Source organism: Vicugna pacos, chromosome 6 (genome assembly GCF_048564905.1).
Source record: "Vicugna pacos chromosome 6, VicPac4, whole genome shotgun sequence".
In the NCBI taxonomy this organism is placed as follows: Eukaryota; Metazoa; Chordata; class Mammalia; order Artiodactyla; family Camelidae; genus Vicugna; species Vicugna pacos.
The window spans coordinates 24,402,892-24,419,860 of NC_132992.1; the positions used below are offsets into that span (position 1 = coordinate 24,402,892).

General features: G+C 41.5%; 1 long non-coding RNA gene across 1 annotated transcript in view; it reads left to right on the forward strand.

Annotated features, from left to right (window-relative positions):
• The first annotated feature begins 693 nt into the window (after window positions 1–693).
• Window positions 694–16,969, forward strand: part of LOC140696832 (uncharacterized) — a 120,975-nt gene continuing 104,699 nt past the window's right edge. Inside the window, exon 1 of the long non-coding RNA XR_012073379.1 lies at window positions 694–742. This is a non-coding gene — a long non-coding RNA (uncharacterized lncRNA). The remainder of the gene's footprint in view (window positions 743–16,969) is intronic.

A 16,969-nucleotide genomic window follows, 5' to 3' on the forward strand; every position in this document is an offset into this window, starting at 1 on the left:
GCTACTCAGTTTATCTTGAAGATATTTTTCAGTTTGGTTTACTTCTCCCATCTTCTACACTAGCCCAGGTAGCATCCTCTCTCTCTTAATTTCATGGCCAATTTCATGAGCGTGTGACCAGTCCCCTAGGGCCCCACATTCTAAAGGACCCTTCACTTGGAGTTTAATGCTCTGCATTAGCTGTCTTAAAATTCTTAACAATAATTTCGTCATTGAATTTGTAATTTGTAAGTGAAGTCCAGGGGGACAGTGGAGCAGGTGCCAGGGGCTTGGGGTCTTGGCTGACACGTGATCCCACCTCCCGTGCCTCCATGCCTCCTCAGATAATTATTGGCTACTCACTCCCCTTGTCCCTGGCACCCCAGACTCTGCCTAGTCTCCTCATCACCTTCTGCCTCTCTTGGGAAACTGGGCATGTGTAGGGAGTGTTGGGATTGAGTGTGGGATGTTGGGACAAGGCATGGAGATGCCCATTCCTGTCCTGGACTGGCAATCCCAAGGCATACTTGGCAGATGACTCAGCAAGGGTTAGCCTACTCACCCCCAGTCTGGGTACCTAGTGTCTCCTGGCACGAAGGTCTTGATAACTTTGAGTGTCACCCTCTGCTGTTGGTTGGGAGGCAGGCCCAGAGGGAGGGAAGATACACGGCTTATCCGTAACTCTTAGCTAGGGCGTAGCACTTCAGTCTGGAAGATGGCGGGATAAGATACCCAGGTGCCTGAGAGTGTCTGTACTTGTCCCGTGAGTATCCCCATGCCCAAGGGAGCTGACACTAAATGGCAAATAAAAACCACCAGCACAGGTTGAGAGAGAGAGACTGTAGAGGAAAGGAAACAGCTTTATAACTTTAAGAGCACTTTTTAGGTTATTACAGTATATTTAATATAATTCCCTGTGCTATACGTAGGTCTGTTTTATTTATCTATTCTATATAAAGTAGTGTGTACATGTTAATCCTGTACTCTGGATTTATCCCTTCCCCATTACCTCTTTTCCCTTTAGTAACTATAGTTTGTTTTCTGTGTCTGTGAGTCTGTTTATGTTTTGTAAATAAGCTCATTTGTATCATTTTTTTAGATTCCATATGTAAGTGATGTGATATTTGACTTTCTCTGTCTGACTTAATTCACTTAATATGACAATCTCCAGGTCCATCTGTGTTGCTTCAAATGGCATTCATTCTTTTTTTTTATAGCTGAGTAACATTCCATTGTATAAGTGTACCACATCTTCTTTATACATTCATCTGTTTGTGGACATTTAGGTTGCTTCTGTGTCTTGGCTATTGTAAATGGTGCTGCTATGAAAACTGGGGTGCATGTGTCTTTTTGAGTAATAATTTTATCTGGATATATGCCCAGAAGTGGGATTGCTGGATCAGGCAGTTAACTCTATTTTTAATTTTTTAAAGAACCTCCATGCTTTTCTCCATGTAGCTGCACCAAGCACTTTCCATCCTGCTTTGTGAACAAGGGGCCTCACAGTTTCATTCTGCACTGGTGCCTACAAACTAAGTAGTTGGTCCTGTCTGGAACAGTGTGGAAACTTCTCCCTCCACCCTGTTCTGCACATTGCAGACAGAGTCAGTGCTGCAAACCCAAGTCTGGTTGGGTTACTGCCTCACCCTCGCCCTAGTTAGGGCCTCTGAATAGCTCCCCAGGCTCTTAGGGTGGAGTCCTGGCCATGCCCCACCCACTCACTGCACCTGGGGCGGCTCCTCTCCTTGTGGAAGCTCCCTGCTTCTCTTTCCCAGAAGGCACTGCCAGGTCCCCAGGAGCACCATGATCCAGTGGGAGTTGGAGGGTGGTGGTCAGTGATTCATCTTTCTTTTCCCTCAGTGGGAAAAATCTGAGGTATGGTTCACGTGGTTGAACTGGGCTCACACAGAAATCCACTCACTACTGTGCTATTTTTGCTTCCCTCCCTCCCCTTTCTCTTTCCTCCTCCCTCCCTGAGCACTCTGGAATCACCTCCTAATTAAACCACCAGAACCCACTCTTTGTCTGCAAGTCTGCATCTCAGGAACCCAAACCAGCGCCAACCCTATCTAGCCTCTAGTCTCATCCAGCACTCTACTCCTCCTGCCCCTTGGGGTTTGCTGACTGCCACGCTCCTTCCCTCCAGGGTCTCTGTACACTGTTCACTGTTTTCTGTTAAAGCTTCCTGCCCATGCTGCGTCCCAGTTCCCCATCCCTCATGAACTCCTACCCATCCTTAGGACCTCAGCTGGCAAAGTTTCCACAGGGATGCCTTTCCCAACTCAGCTGTAGGTAGGTTCTTTAAACATTCTTAGAGCCTCTGCTTCTTCTGCACCTGACAGCTTAGCTTGGTTTGTAAATTTGTGTTCACTACAATGGTAATTTCATTAGTATCTATCTTTTCCTGTAGACTGTATGCTTCCTGAGAGGAATGACCACATGCCTTACTGCTTTCCGTTTTTTCTTCTTGTGCCTTGCTCACTGTTGGTATGCAATACATATTTACTAAAATCCGAATGAGTTCAAAGATAATCTTAAAGTTGTTACAGAGTCAACTCACAACGGATAAGAACATTGAGTTGGTTAAGCTATGTGACCTTGGGAAAGTTCCTTAAACTCTCTGAGTCTCAATTGCCTAATGTGAAAATGGGGTAATGATAGCCCATGTTTTAGGGTTATTGTAAGAAGTAGCTGAGCTAATGCAGGAAAAAATGCTTAGGAGGGTGTCTGACACACATAAGTGCTAATTAAAATGTTAGATTTGTTTCTATCTATTCAATTTGTGAGGATTACGGATTATATGGAAGAATAAGGAGGTGGAAAATAGAAAATTTTAATAGAAAATTAAAATTTCCATTAGAGAATCAAGTTTAATGCTATCTACCACTCATTCCTATTTTTAACCATTGTCGTGATCATTTGGTCACAGTTTACATATTAGTATCTATGTGTTGCAAGAGTTTATAACGTGTCACTGAAAACTGAAGTCAGTGTTTCGGGGCAATGCATTGGTTGCTATTCAGGCATAGTCAGCCAATGGCTCATGCCATCTTTGCGTGTTTTCTTCCTCATGTGTTCTCCAGATGAGTAATTACCATTTCAGTGTGCATTTCAGGACTTTTTAAAGCTGAGGAAATTTAAGACATTGGGCCATGCTTGTGACGTGAATTCTCTGATATAATTAAAAGTTGAGATGGGTGAGCTGTTGCCTAGGACAAATTTCTACAACCTGAAACTTATTTCATTTCTGCCTGTTTATTTCAGTTGTGTATTTATTTAATATATATTGCATTTATTTTTTTACATTTAAGTATTTAATATTTCTGTCCTATTATATGTGTACTTCTTAGCTATTTAGACATTTAACAAATACTTATTAAGCATCTTCTAGGTAGAAGGGGTAATGCAAGTATTCTGGAGATGTTTCTAGCTCCAGAGAGCCTTATTCTAATAGGAGAGTGAAGAATCTAGAACACAGGTAGTTAATCCTTTGATTAAGTGTTACTCTGTTCCAGGCAGTGTTCAGACACTGATGATAGAGTCTTGAAAAAATAAGGTTATTTCTTGGAGCCTACAGTATATGATTCCAGAGTATATGTGATAAATTTCATCAAAGAGGGATACCAAAGCACTCTGAAAATTTAGAAAGAACACATCCATCCAGGAAACTTTCAAGGAGGAGGTGGGCCTTTGAGAAAAGATAGGAGTCTGCCAGCAGCCTGAAAGGCCTGAGGCTTCTCAGGTGGGGAGAGGGCACCAGGTGGGTAAGATTCTGATTCCCAGTTCTGGTGTGTTTATAGCGGGGGATTTTCCTACACCAGCAAGCAATTCTCTGATGATAGCTGAGTATCCTACAATTCAGCTCAACTCTGACACTGTCTCTCTGGAGATAGCATCAGATCCCACAGGTTAAGGGCTCAGTCCCGCAAGCCTGCCCTCCACTTCAGATGCCAATGGCAAACCGGCTGATTAACTGTGCTTCTGACTGACTGGCCATACGTCAGAGCTTCCTCTGACCCCCTCCTTGGTTTCAATTAATTTGTTAGAATGGCTCACAGAACTTGGGAAACCCATTTACTTACTAGGTTATCAATTTATTACAAAGGGTATTAAAGGATATGAATCAACAGCCAGGTGAAAGGATACATAGGGTGACATCTCAATCAAAGGAACTTCTGTCCCCGTGGAGTTTGGGTCCAGCATGGTAGCACATGAAGGAGTTCTATTTCGCCAACTTGGAAGCTCTCTGAACTCTGTCCTTTTTGAGTTTTTTTTTTTTGGGAGGCTTCATTACATAGTCATGATTGATTGAATTATTTGGCCAATGGCTATTGATTCAACCTCGCTGCACTCCCCCCCTCCCCCAACCCCCAACCTCCCCAGAGATCAGTGGGGTGGGACTGAAATTTCCAACCCTCTAATCACAAAGTTGTGTCCTCCTGCAACCTGACCCCATCCTTAGGTGTTTTCCAAATATTGCTTCATTAACATAGCAAAAGACAGCTTCATCACTTTCTTCACTTGGAAAATTCCAAGAGTTTTTGGAGCCTTGTGCCAGAATCAAGACCAAATATATATTTCTTGTTATAAATCCCAATATCCCAGGGAGCTGAAGGGTTTGAACACATGAGCCATATTCTAGGGGATTGCTGGTCATCTATTAAAGAGTTGACTGCCAAAAAAAAAAAAAGAGTGGAGAGAAAGCTATGGAGTAAGATTTTTCAACCCCAGCACTGTTGACATGGGCTGGATAATTTCTTGTTGTAGGGCGCTGTCTTGGGCATTGGAGAATGTTTAGCACCAGACAACAATAAATAGTCTGCTCCTAGTTGTGACCTGGCCAAATGGCCCCCTTGAGGACCATCACAACAGAATGAGAGTGGATAGTGAGGGTCCTTAACTAACACAGTAAGAACTACTGATTTTAATTGGATGTAAAGGGCCTAACAATATCAGCTGAAGAATTAAGCTGTTGGATTTGTGTATCAGATTGAAATCAGAAGACAGTGAGAGGGTGATGGGGAGGTTATTGAAGAAGAGCAGTAGTAAGGGATTAGCAAAATCATAAAAGGCAGAGAAAAAAAAGAAAGAAGATGGTAGAAATTGTATTTCTCGTCTACCTTTCTTCTGTTGTTTCTGAGTCTTTTTCATCTATTGTTTGTTTTATTCTTCTGATTGTTGAATGCTGAATGCTAAAATTTACTCTTTGAGGAAAGAGATTACACAATGTTATAAAGGTAACCTCAAGTCATTTCTTTATTATAAGTGGAACAGGTTTTTTAAGGGAAGTGAAGGACAGAAAATTGTATTGTCATCTGGGTTGTCTTGGGACTATGGGAAATTGAGGAGCAAGTGATTTAGTCCCTTTCCAGCTCGCTGGTGGTAGTTCCAGGCTGGCAAGAGCTGGAAAGATGTGCTTGTCTTTCCATCTGTAAATTCAGCCATCTTAATAGAAAACTTGGGAAGGGCAACTCTACATCCATTCCATAGAATGTGGGGTCAGTGTGTGGGCTTGTGTGTGTGTGTGTGTGTGAGAGAGAGAGAGATTCCTCATGCACTAGGGCTTGAAGTTACTCTGCGTGTCCCTGCATGGTTCTCTATATCAGATTGGTCGTAAACAGGAAATACGGAACCCTGGTGGTTTCCAAGCCCAGTACATCTGCTAATACACTGTTGGATGTTGGGCAAACCATTTAACCTCTCTACGCCCCTGCTTGTAGGTCATTGAGAATGAGGAAGCAAGATTCCATGAAACATTTAACTTTCGACGTTGGTTGCGGTCAGAGAGATTGAGTGTCCTGGCTAATTGGTTTTCCCTTAGTTCATTTCCCATTTCTCAGTTATGATCAAACTTTGGATTGTGGTGGAATCAACAGTCACTTAGTGCCTCTCTGTGAATTTACCACAAATCTGATCTTGAACCTGGATATGAGGGTCCAAATCTTAGCCTTTAATAAGCTTTCTTCAGATTCTTCCTGAGGCTCTGCTAGTGGGGAACAAGGTGCAAGATGCCAGGAAAAGAAACTCCTGAATAATCTGGAGGGCAGAGCCAACTTCTAGAAATAAGTGTGCTGCCCTGTTCAGATAATTGATCTCCGGACTTAGCCACTTAATTTGTCTTATACTGTTTTGGGGGTTTAACTCAACATACACTGATCAAGTGCCTCCTAAGTGCCAAGAGCTGGGCAATCAGCAAAACACAAAAAGCACATGAAGTTCCTATTGTCGTGGAGGTTACTTCCAGTGGGAGGAGACAGACAATAAACAAATGTATGTGGGCTTTTCTGGTGGCAATAAGTGATGAAAAATAAATTATTATAATGGAGAAAGGATGATGGAGAGGTTTAATCATTTAGTTAGGGTGGTCAGAGGAGGTATTTCTGAAAGATGATATTTGAGCAGCAGCCTGAAGGTAGTAGGAGAAGGAATGTCACAGCCATCAGAGAAGGGCATCCCAGGCAGAGAGGACCAGTGATGCAAAGGTCCTGAGAGGAGGACAGCTGGTGTGTTTGCAGAGCACAGGAGAACCTTTGCTTGAGGCTCAGACTATGGCCATGAATGACCTGAGGAAGAGCCAGTTGTTCTGGGATACAAGCAAAAGTGCCGAGCTAGATAGCTGTCCCTTTCTGCTTTTTCCATTCCTTTCTCGGAAATGTGCAAAAACATCAGTTGCCCTAGTGCCCACTGGGAAAAACTGGGCTGTGGTCCTACGTTGGTCAACCAATTTGAAGTGAGAAATTCATGGAGAAAATTCTGAATGACGTAGCTTTGTGCTTACTGGAATGGGAACCAGTACAAATGTACTGGGGTCGGAGAACTGGTGACTGAAAGACCATCTGTGAGGGTCAGTGCCAAGACCCTGTGAGGCTGTGAAGGGTCCACTCAGCCCAGGGACCCCAGAAAAGGTTGGCGATAAGTAACGTGTGTCTCCGAATCCATGATATTTCATTTCCTCCTAGACTAGGGGGACCATGTCTTCACTTACCGGCACCTCTTCCCGCAGAGAGCACAGCACTAGACAAATCATCAGCACGTATTCAGTGCTTATTAAACAAATGTGTTGTAATTGAATCATCGACCCAGGAATCTGCGGAGGCCGGGAGAATCTTTGGGGAGCTTCAGGTTCTGGCCTTTGTTTACTAAAATGCAACTTTAAGGCCAATATGAAAACTATCTTGTAAACTCATGTCAGGATGAACTCACTAGTCATAAACCAATCATTTGCTGTAAACCGAGATTTTTTTTCCTGGAGGAGATTTGTTACTAGAGCTGTTGTAGTCACAGGATTCTGGTCACATGTTAACAATGACTTTTCGATGACCACATCCATGAAACATCTGTATATTTGCCAAAATTGAGAAACACATTAGAGAACTTGGTTTACTCTATGCTTGGATAGCACGTAGGATCTCACTGTCTGGTGGAATATTCCAGCTGCCTTTCTTGAGAAATGAATACATTTTATATTTATCTATCTCTTTTGAAGGCAATTCCACAAAATTACTTGGAAAAGGTCTAAGGAAATACTAGCTCTTCTTGATTTTCCTTAATTCCTCTTGCTTTCATTACACTGTTACACCATCATTACCACCACCACCATCATCCTCACTACTGCTGTTTTGATTTTTTAATTGTTTATAGTGACCTTTAGTTATTTTTCTTCCAGATATGTTACTGAATATACTTTGCCATAGGGTAAGTTAATGGATTGTTAATTTTGGTTCAAGGGAGACTACTGATTCGAATTTTGCTTCTAGGAACAATAGTCCATACACTCGTATAGAACTGATCCTACTACTTTCCACTGTTCTGCAAAAATAACTCTGCATTTGTTTGCTACTATCTGAAATCTCTTACTTGCCTTGTGGCCTTGGGCATATTACTTAGCCTCTCTGAGCCTCACTTTGATCAAATGTAAAATGGGGAAAATAATAGTAACCATGTCGGAAGTTGTTTGTAACATTGCCTGAGATGATTTGATGATTTGAGTGCAATCTGAGGCTCAATAATCCAGATCTGGAATCATTAGCTATGACAATAAATAGAACTGGAAAAAAAGAAAAGGTAGCACCTGTGAGATACGGTATACCAACATTAAGCACACTGCTTAAGCGTGCATGAATTTAAAGACCTCCTCGGTAGATAAGATTTTCAGAAATAGAATTGGTCTCCACGTGTTTGGACCAATGCAGCATAAGCAGCTTAAACTATTTTTATTTTTTATTTTTTAGCCTTCTAAACACTCCCCATATCTGATATCCTGGTTACACATTTAGCCTTCCCTTAGTGCTGTCACCGAGCTTTTGTTTTTTAGAAGTCAACATAAGGAGGGTTGATCTCTGGCAACTATGATTAGAAGGTTACACCAGATAATTTAAAGACCTCAGTGAACTCCAAAAGTCTGTGAGCCTCAGCCCCCTATGTGGTACCACTGGTTGGTATATTGAATCATACTTATTACTGTGCTTATTTTATAGAAGTACACACGGCCATATAGAGGTAAAATAGTCTCTCACTTTAAGTTCACACATGTCATTGGTAGTCTGCACACTCAGATTTACTTGACAACAGTGTTGGCTTCCTTAAGTACTACGTTATCCTGCCCATAACAGAAGAAATCGTTACCCCTCAAAAATTCATAAATTTTATTTTAAAATATCAATATAGTATTAAGTTGTAAAATAATGTAGATCAAAAAATAAAGTAACCAATGTTTCATATGACATCTGGGGATACAGATGTAGGGTTGGATATAGATAAATACTATCAAATTTTCTTAATTTATGTTGTCTTTTATTACTTTAGGTATGATTTGATAACAATGAAACACAAACTCAGAAGACTGAGAATTTCAGCTTAGCGTTGCTTCTCAATTAAGGCTACAATAAATTTGACCACATTAAGATATACATAGCTTCTATTATATTTGCTGTGTAATTGGCCACATATTCATGGGTATATGGTTACATTTAGTATTTCAATGATTACATTTACTATTGCTTTTACAGGAAAAATGTAACTTTTCTTCTCACATTGCTTAGTTCACCAGTACTAAGAATTGGTCCCATGAATAGTTTCCCATGGTGCCATGTTCTTTTTCATTGTTACCATCATTGCCATATGTGTATAATCACACTCAGATTCTAGGTCTTACTCTCCAGTAATGTCCTCTTGTCTTGGGCAGTGCTGGGCTTTTCTGTACCCCAACCTAATGCTTCAAGTTGTCTGATCTTCTGTCCTGTTCAAACATCTCCAATATTATGACGCAGGTCTAATTTCAAATACTTGTTCACTTTTTTTCAGATTATAGGTCAGTCCATGGATCTCGTTTAGAAAAGTAGAGTTACTGTATCAGATTGGGGTTAGTGTCAAAGAACTGGGTAATTAGGAATCTAGAAACTGAGGTTGCCTGGGGGGCAATGTTGGGAGGAAAGTAGCCCCTGATTCCTTTTAAGGGGATTGAGGGGCTAGAGGGTACCCTGTATTGTACTGGCCTCAGGAAGAGGAGAGGGCTCAGTCACAGTGGTCCCTGGCCCATGCCCCTGGGAATATGGGGCGGGAAGATGGGAATAGGCCAGACAATTCCCTGCTCCTTTTAGGTAAATATTCTGACACTTTCTGTTCCACCTCACAAATGAAAAGTTCCTACAGGAAGTTTAGGTTTAAGATCAGTTGTAGGTGTAGTGCAGTATGAGAGGTACGAAGACCTCCCCACCTTCCACTGAACCCTCCTGCCAGAGATCTCTCCATCTGTTTTCTATTGCCTGGAATTCCTTTAACATATGTCTTTAATTGCACAATAAGAGATTAAAGGCTCAAACTTGCAGTTACAGTAAATGATGAGTCCTTTGTTGAATTCAGGGAAGGGGTTAGAAAAGGGACTTTGGAAAACACAGAAAAAAATGCCTGACCTTCACAATTTGCTTGGGCCAGCCCGTTCTATTTTTATCTTGCTAAGAACCTCTGGGTAACAGGTTTTGTTTTTTTTTTTTTTTTTGCAGAAGAATTCTTCACGTTCTGAACCTCATCACAATTCGTCACTGTAATCTTAATGGTCTTTTCCATGTAGTGACTTATATTGCCATCAGTGGATAAGTCTGACACATTGGATTATTCACAGACTCTTTCTAAAAGTTCTTGTTGGAGGATTTATGCTACCTCTGGTCGATGACAATAGTATTCAATGTACCACCTAAGTGAATTTAGTAAAGGGGCAATTTGAGGTCTCAGGTAGAAAACAGATAAAAATGAAAGAGCTTTTAGTCATGGAGGGAAAAGAGGAGCATTTGCCTTGAATTATATGAACAAGCTGCTTATTTTGGATTGAACTCAACATTTTATTTCCACGTTCATACAATCAAAAAAATAGTCACTTGGCACTTGTTATGTAATAGAAAGGTACTCAGTACTGGAGTTATGTGGTGAACAAGAAAGATACAGTTCCTCTTTGCACAGGGGCCTGAAGCAGAGCCACAGAAGTCCCTGAGATCATCTGGTACAAACCTCCGCCTTTTACAGATTAGAAAATGGAAGCACCAAGAGATGAAGGAAATTGCCCTTTGTCTCAGCTGGTTAGTGGCAGAGCCAAGACTGTAACTGACTCTTGCCACTCCCAGCCTGATTTCCTGGTGAAACTAACCAAGTAAGTTAGGACAGGCCCACTGGCTTGTGGCAACAATCTGCTCACAGTTCCCTGTGGCTGGAAAGGGTCCCTGCCCTTCCCTAAGCCTCGTGGGTGCCCAGAGAGTGATTAACTACAGGGGCAAACTTTGTTCATGACATTAGAGCACGTTGGGATGTGATGAGGAAGCAGCCATGGAGCATTGTTCACTCTGGTGGAAAATCATCTCTCCCCGCCCCACCCCACCTTGCATTTCTGGACCTGTCTGAGCAGAGGTGTTTGGCCAATTCCTGGATTATTATTCAAATGATAATGGAAGAATAGAAAGGGAGCACGTTCCAATACCATATTGGAGAGTCAGCACTTTCACTGGATAATGAATTCTTTATCCTTCAGGTTATTACTCAACAGAGGGGAACCTGTGATGCGGTTGTGTCTGGAATCAATAGACGCACATTCTCAACCAGTGAATTTAACAACTGACTTGTCGCTTATGAAACTGCCCCTTAGGGCAACAGGCAGGTCGGTGATGGTCTTGAATCATCACGTGATACAATCTTGTGTCTGCTGCTGCTCCTTGCAGGGCTTTTGCAGGTTACTTTTAATCTTTTTTTTTTTAAATTACCTTTGAGAGACATCCACATTCCTGGGATTTTCCAGGAAAACAGGAGTTTTAAGAATATCTCGGGAGTTTTCAGACTTGTTTCATACGATACTGGAAATGCATTTTAATATGGCCTGTTCCTGCAGGCCTCTCAAACAAAGTCACCAAGAAGGAGGGTCCTTCCCTCAGTGGCCCCAACACATTTCATGGGTGGCCTTTGCCTGTGCATGCTGCTCACTCCTGGGGGAGAGCCCAGGGTCCCTGTGTCACTGGACTGCAGCTGTCATCCTCTCCCTCCTCTGCCACTCAAAGAAGCGTGCTTGGGTGACTCTCTCAAACTCCACTGGCTTCTGAATCCTGGCTTTCAGGGATTCCTTATTAATCATTCATGGAACCATGATTCTGTAGAACAAAACTTGGGAATCAGTGACAAATAGACCCAAGACTGGGTGAACATGATGATATCACAAGAGTAACCTTGCGAAAGTTCAATTTTTAAATGAAATATTTAATTCATCAAATTCTGCACTCCCATGTTTATTGCCAGTCCAACACTGGAGGCAGCACAGACCTCACAAGTGAATGAAGGTGTTAGGTCTGTCCCCTTTAGTTCTGAGGACGCAGAAAGCATGGTGAGCCCACTAGGCTGAGGGCAGTGTCCTCTTCTGCTCCACAGGACTTGCCCCAGGGAGGATGTGCTTCAGAGCATCAGGGCTTCCTCAAGTCTGTGCATTCCCTGATGCCTCATTTCCCGTCAGCGCGAGGGGCAAGGCAGGCAAAAAGGTAGTCACTCCATAAGTTAGTCATGTTGGGAAACTTATCTGTTTCAGGCACTGGTTCCTCTCAAGCGAAGGGTGGTAGATGTGCGGTCCAGCTTGCCGACTAAAGCCATTTCCCAGTACTATCATTAGCACTCAACGTGTGCTATTTCCAGCTTGTCATTTGTCTGTTGGCTTGCGAAACTACCATCCAAGAGAGCAAACGCATTTCTGCTCCCTTGGGCCATTTCCTCCTGACATTCTTTGCCGATTACCTCTGAAGCATCTGTAATCACTTCTTTGCATGGTCAAAGCATCAGCTGTTATCTCGTTGTCTCACCAGAAGCAGGCCAGCCTTGGCTGGCCCCAGCAACAGGACTGTGGGTGAAGTTCAGGGCTACAGAGTCATGGTCTGGCTCCCAGCTAGGCTGCACTTAACAAAGCAAGTTTTGGAGACACGATGATCTGGAGGTGTTATGATGGGTGAACTGATGAAATTATAAATATTTAATCCACCCCCCAGCCTCTAGCAGGAATGAAACTAAGCCAACCTAGACTAGTGAGAAGCAGAGGGATTATTAATGGACCATTGAGAAGGAGATTCTATATTCACCCTCCTCCTATTTTGGTAGCTATAAACTTCAGTGTTTCCTCGCAATGAAAGAGTTACAGTTTGCCATCTTCCATAGAGTTTTCCTTAGGGTCCACTAAATTAATCCACATACTTTGTGTGTGTGTGTGTGTGTATAGATAGATACGGATACAGGTATATGTCTGTATATACATACTTTATATCTACTTATAGATATAAATATAGGTAAAGATATAGTAGGTAGTAGTAATATAGGTAACGGAAGTAAATATAGTAAGGTATAGCGAGTGATATGTACATAATTTATACCCATATTATATATATATAAAATACGAAATTTATACATTTAATGTGGGTATATTCTATATACATATCAGATATTATGTACATCATATATTAATATATATTTATTAATTATATGTCATAATTATTAATCACATTTCATATATTATTTGACCAATACTGAATGCCTCTGCATAAACCCTGGCTCTTTTCCAAGAAGTGAATTTTCATTCAAAGTTTTTTATCTTCCCAATAAGACAGTAGAAGATAGCAAACTTCAAGGTTTTTGAGATTTTTAAAGATCATCTGAAGAAACAGAATTCATCAATTTTCCACTTAATTTTATATTTTATGTAATTTTGATATTAAGTTACAATAAAATTATGGTAAATTTTAAAACATAACATATGATATGTGATTAATAATTACATAAATTATTATGTAAACATGTATATTATATATCATTAGGTAATAAATTTATATTATTACCATTAGACACTGTGGTGCATGTGCTTGTGTGTGTTAGGGGAATATAAAAATGTGTGACAGTCTGCTTCTAAGGGGAATTTAATCTGTTTAAAGATATGACATGTGCACAACTACCATGAGTTGGGGTTCTCATGGAAAGAATTACGAAGCAGGTACAAGTACAGTTGAGCACTAAAATACTACTACTACTTTTTAACATTTATTGACTACTTACCAAATTCCTGGCAGATTCTAAGTACCTTTACATACTCTCCTGAGTGCTTTTTACATGTGTTTCATCATCACAATATAACACTATTAGGAAGAAAGAGGAGAAACTGAGGCATAAAGAGTTTAAGCAACTTGCCGAAGGTCACACAGCTAGTCAGTGGCGGGGCTGGATTTGAATTGAAAGCAGTCAGGTTGCAAAGGCCCAGCTCCTCTCCACCGAGTGTGCTGCATCTGCTGGAGGGGTTTCAGTGCATGCAGAGGGGGGCAGGGCATTCCTGATGGAGCAGCCTGGCAGCAAAGTGGTGGTGGCTGCGGTGTTTCAGTGGGAAAGGCCGGCTGCAGGGTGCTCAGTGTAGTGATTGGCATAATGCCTAGAAGAGAGTAAGTGCTTGATGGATGTTTGTTGAGTTATTGACTGCATGGAGAGAGAGAGAGAGAATGCTGGAGAAGGAGGCTGTTATCAGATGGTGTAGGGTTTTGAATTACAGACTAAGTGGTTTAAACTTAGTAGTGGGGATAGTATCTTCTCTAGAATGCATGCATTTCTGGAAAGGCCAACATACTGGTTCCTAAGTGTGTCATTCTAACCTGTATTTTCTCTTTTCAGTGCTTTCTGTAGAATGATGAGGAAATAATAAATTGAAACCATGTTAATGAAGTCTATTACAAAATCATGCTTTCTATGTTTTGTTGAGCCTTAACTGCAAAAGTCACAAGACTTCTAACTTCTCCGGGTAGACTTGCCAGGTCATTCTTTGCTTGTTGTGCCCTTGGTCCCTTCTAAGTGTGTGTCAATGGGCAAATCCTTAGGAAGCCAAATTTCATATATGCTGTGACCTCCCTCTCTCCCTGGCCGTAGATGCCTGGACTTCTGGTGGACATTGTGACATGACAATGCACTGTCATGAGAAATATCAAGAGTACAAAGCAGTTAGCAGAGGGTATAGGAACTGAGAGATCATGCCGGAGAGAAGAGCCATAGAGGACGTGACAAACTACGTACGCACTAAACTTAGGAGGGAGCAGGAATAATACCTGAGCAGGAAGTGTGAGGTGGAGAGAAGCTGTTTTACGTTTGCCTTGAGCCCAAATCTTTGGATTTCAAATTTGGTTCTGGGTACTTCCGGAAATTCTCCATATAATGAGAAATCCCAGCACCCGTTCCCAGCACACATTCCCCTTGCTTTTCTGCTGCATTTTACGTAATTGCTTAGTCACTGCTTTCTGAGACTTTTGCCACTAAAGTGCAGCACTCTCCTCATCTCCTCCTCCTCCTCCCCCTCCTTTTCTCCTCTCAAGCTCCTCTTCCTCTATGCCAAGGCTTTTCTAAAATATATTTCTCTTCTGTTGTTGCTGTCTGTGTGATTTTATCCATCTTCAGGCTTTAAACATATCACTTTGCCTATGGTGCCCCAAAGTATGTACACAATCTGGACATCTTTTCTGAGCTTTCAGGGGGCTCATGTTTCCAGTTGTTTGCCCCATACATCTAACCAGACAGCACTCAACCAGTTAGAAAATGTTCCATGCAGTCCCATGGCCATGCCTTGGTTCCAGACTTTATTACCTCTTCCCTGACATCCCTATGCCCAATATATTTTACATGCTGCTGCAAAAATAATCCCAAAAGCACAGCTCTGCTTTTATCACTTCCCTGCCCCGAATTCTTCAGTGACTCCTTCTCAATTACCAGGAGAAATTCACATTCCTTAGCTTGGCACTTTTGCCCATCTTTAATATGATCCCTGTAGATGATTCCAGAATATTTACATGCCTTTTAGGCTTTTATAAAGTCGAATTCTTTCTGTATGTCCTGTAGCTTTCAAAATTCTATCCATTTCACCCAAATTTCTCAAAGTGCTGCCTCTTTCATAAAGCATTGGCAATTCTAAACTAAATTGATCTCTCTTTTCTCTAAATTTTCATGATTTTTTTTTGTTTGTAACTCTGTTAAGGCCATTATTAAACATTTATTTTACTTTCCTGTCATGTTACTAATTTGTATTCGCTATTACACAGGTGTCAGAGCTTGCTATGTATGGTCTCCTTGCTCTCAGATCCACTCCTTGCCTTGTCCTGCTCTGCCCTTTATCACAGAGGCTGAACCCATGGGCTGTGAGCCCACACTCTCCTGTCGACTGTCTTCACACTGGGTGGTTTCACACTGGGTGAGTTTCATACTGGATGGTACTGATATGAGAAACTAGGGTCTTCTCCCCACCCCTCTGCCCTGGGCGGTGTGTCCAGGAGAGCTAAATCTCCTTTGAGGCTCCAGCTCCCATCTGATAATTCCAGCATTTGATGGGTGGTCCTTACCTTTGAGATCTGGGAACACAACCTCCTTGTTCTTCCTGCCTAGGGATGGTGGTGGCGCCTGCTCTTGTTTATTTCTGGATTGCTTCAACATCCCCTGATGAACTTCTGGTTCTTCCAAAACCTGTGTGACCTATTCTCATATATTAAATTCCTTTTATTTGAAATACAAATGGTTTTTGTTTTCCCAGGATGGATGATGATAGTTGTACTTTGTAGTAATTTTCACAGCAGACTGCCATGTCTGATTCTTACATGCCCCATGGTGTCTGGTTCAGTGTCTTGCACACTGCAGGTGCCAAATAAATGTTTACTGAATAAGTGCATAAATTAAGGAAGACTTTTGCAATATGTAAAGGTAGCATCATTAGTTTTTAGAGAAATTACTCAGAAAAATTTAGGAGAAAACTAATTATATTAGTCATTAAGGCATACCAAAAACCAAAAGTTAAGGACAATATCCTTGTAATTAAAAATTTAAAAGGAGACTTAATTTGGGCACTAAATTTTGCTTTAGAAAATTTAGTGGAATGGAAAATACCTACTTAAAATATATCTTATGCTTTCTTCTCCTGAGCTTTGAGGAATGCTTATAAAGTTAATGGGCTCAAATTGTTCTTAAAATTAGCCATCCAGTCTCTTTTCCAATCCCAAAGTTGATAATCCCCAACTCAGCCCCAGGAGGTGTTAAGAGGAAAATATTAGAATGGTTGGCATGTTAATTGCTGTATTGATTTTGAATATTTTCTTCTTTGAGGTCCTTACACCCAGAAGATCTCATAGGTTCTCTGAGTCATTGTCACCTCTGTTAGGATTCCCACTCCTGAGGGCTGTCATAATCTAGATGAATGTGTGGGAACATGGCGGACACAGCTGGAGTAATGAGCCAGTGCTTTTGGCATTATGCCCACTGCAGAGGAAAGTGGATTTATGATTTAAATTCTTATGGAACTCCCTACTCTGCCTCTGTATTGACCCAGAGTCTTGAACCTTCTCTCCCAGCCTTAATTTCCTCACTCATCAGAAAGGAGCACAAGTGATAGAAAGAATTCTGTGGGAAATGACTTGATAAAATAAAGGGTGAGCTGGAAGGGTGAGATAATTTAACTATTGCCGTAGAT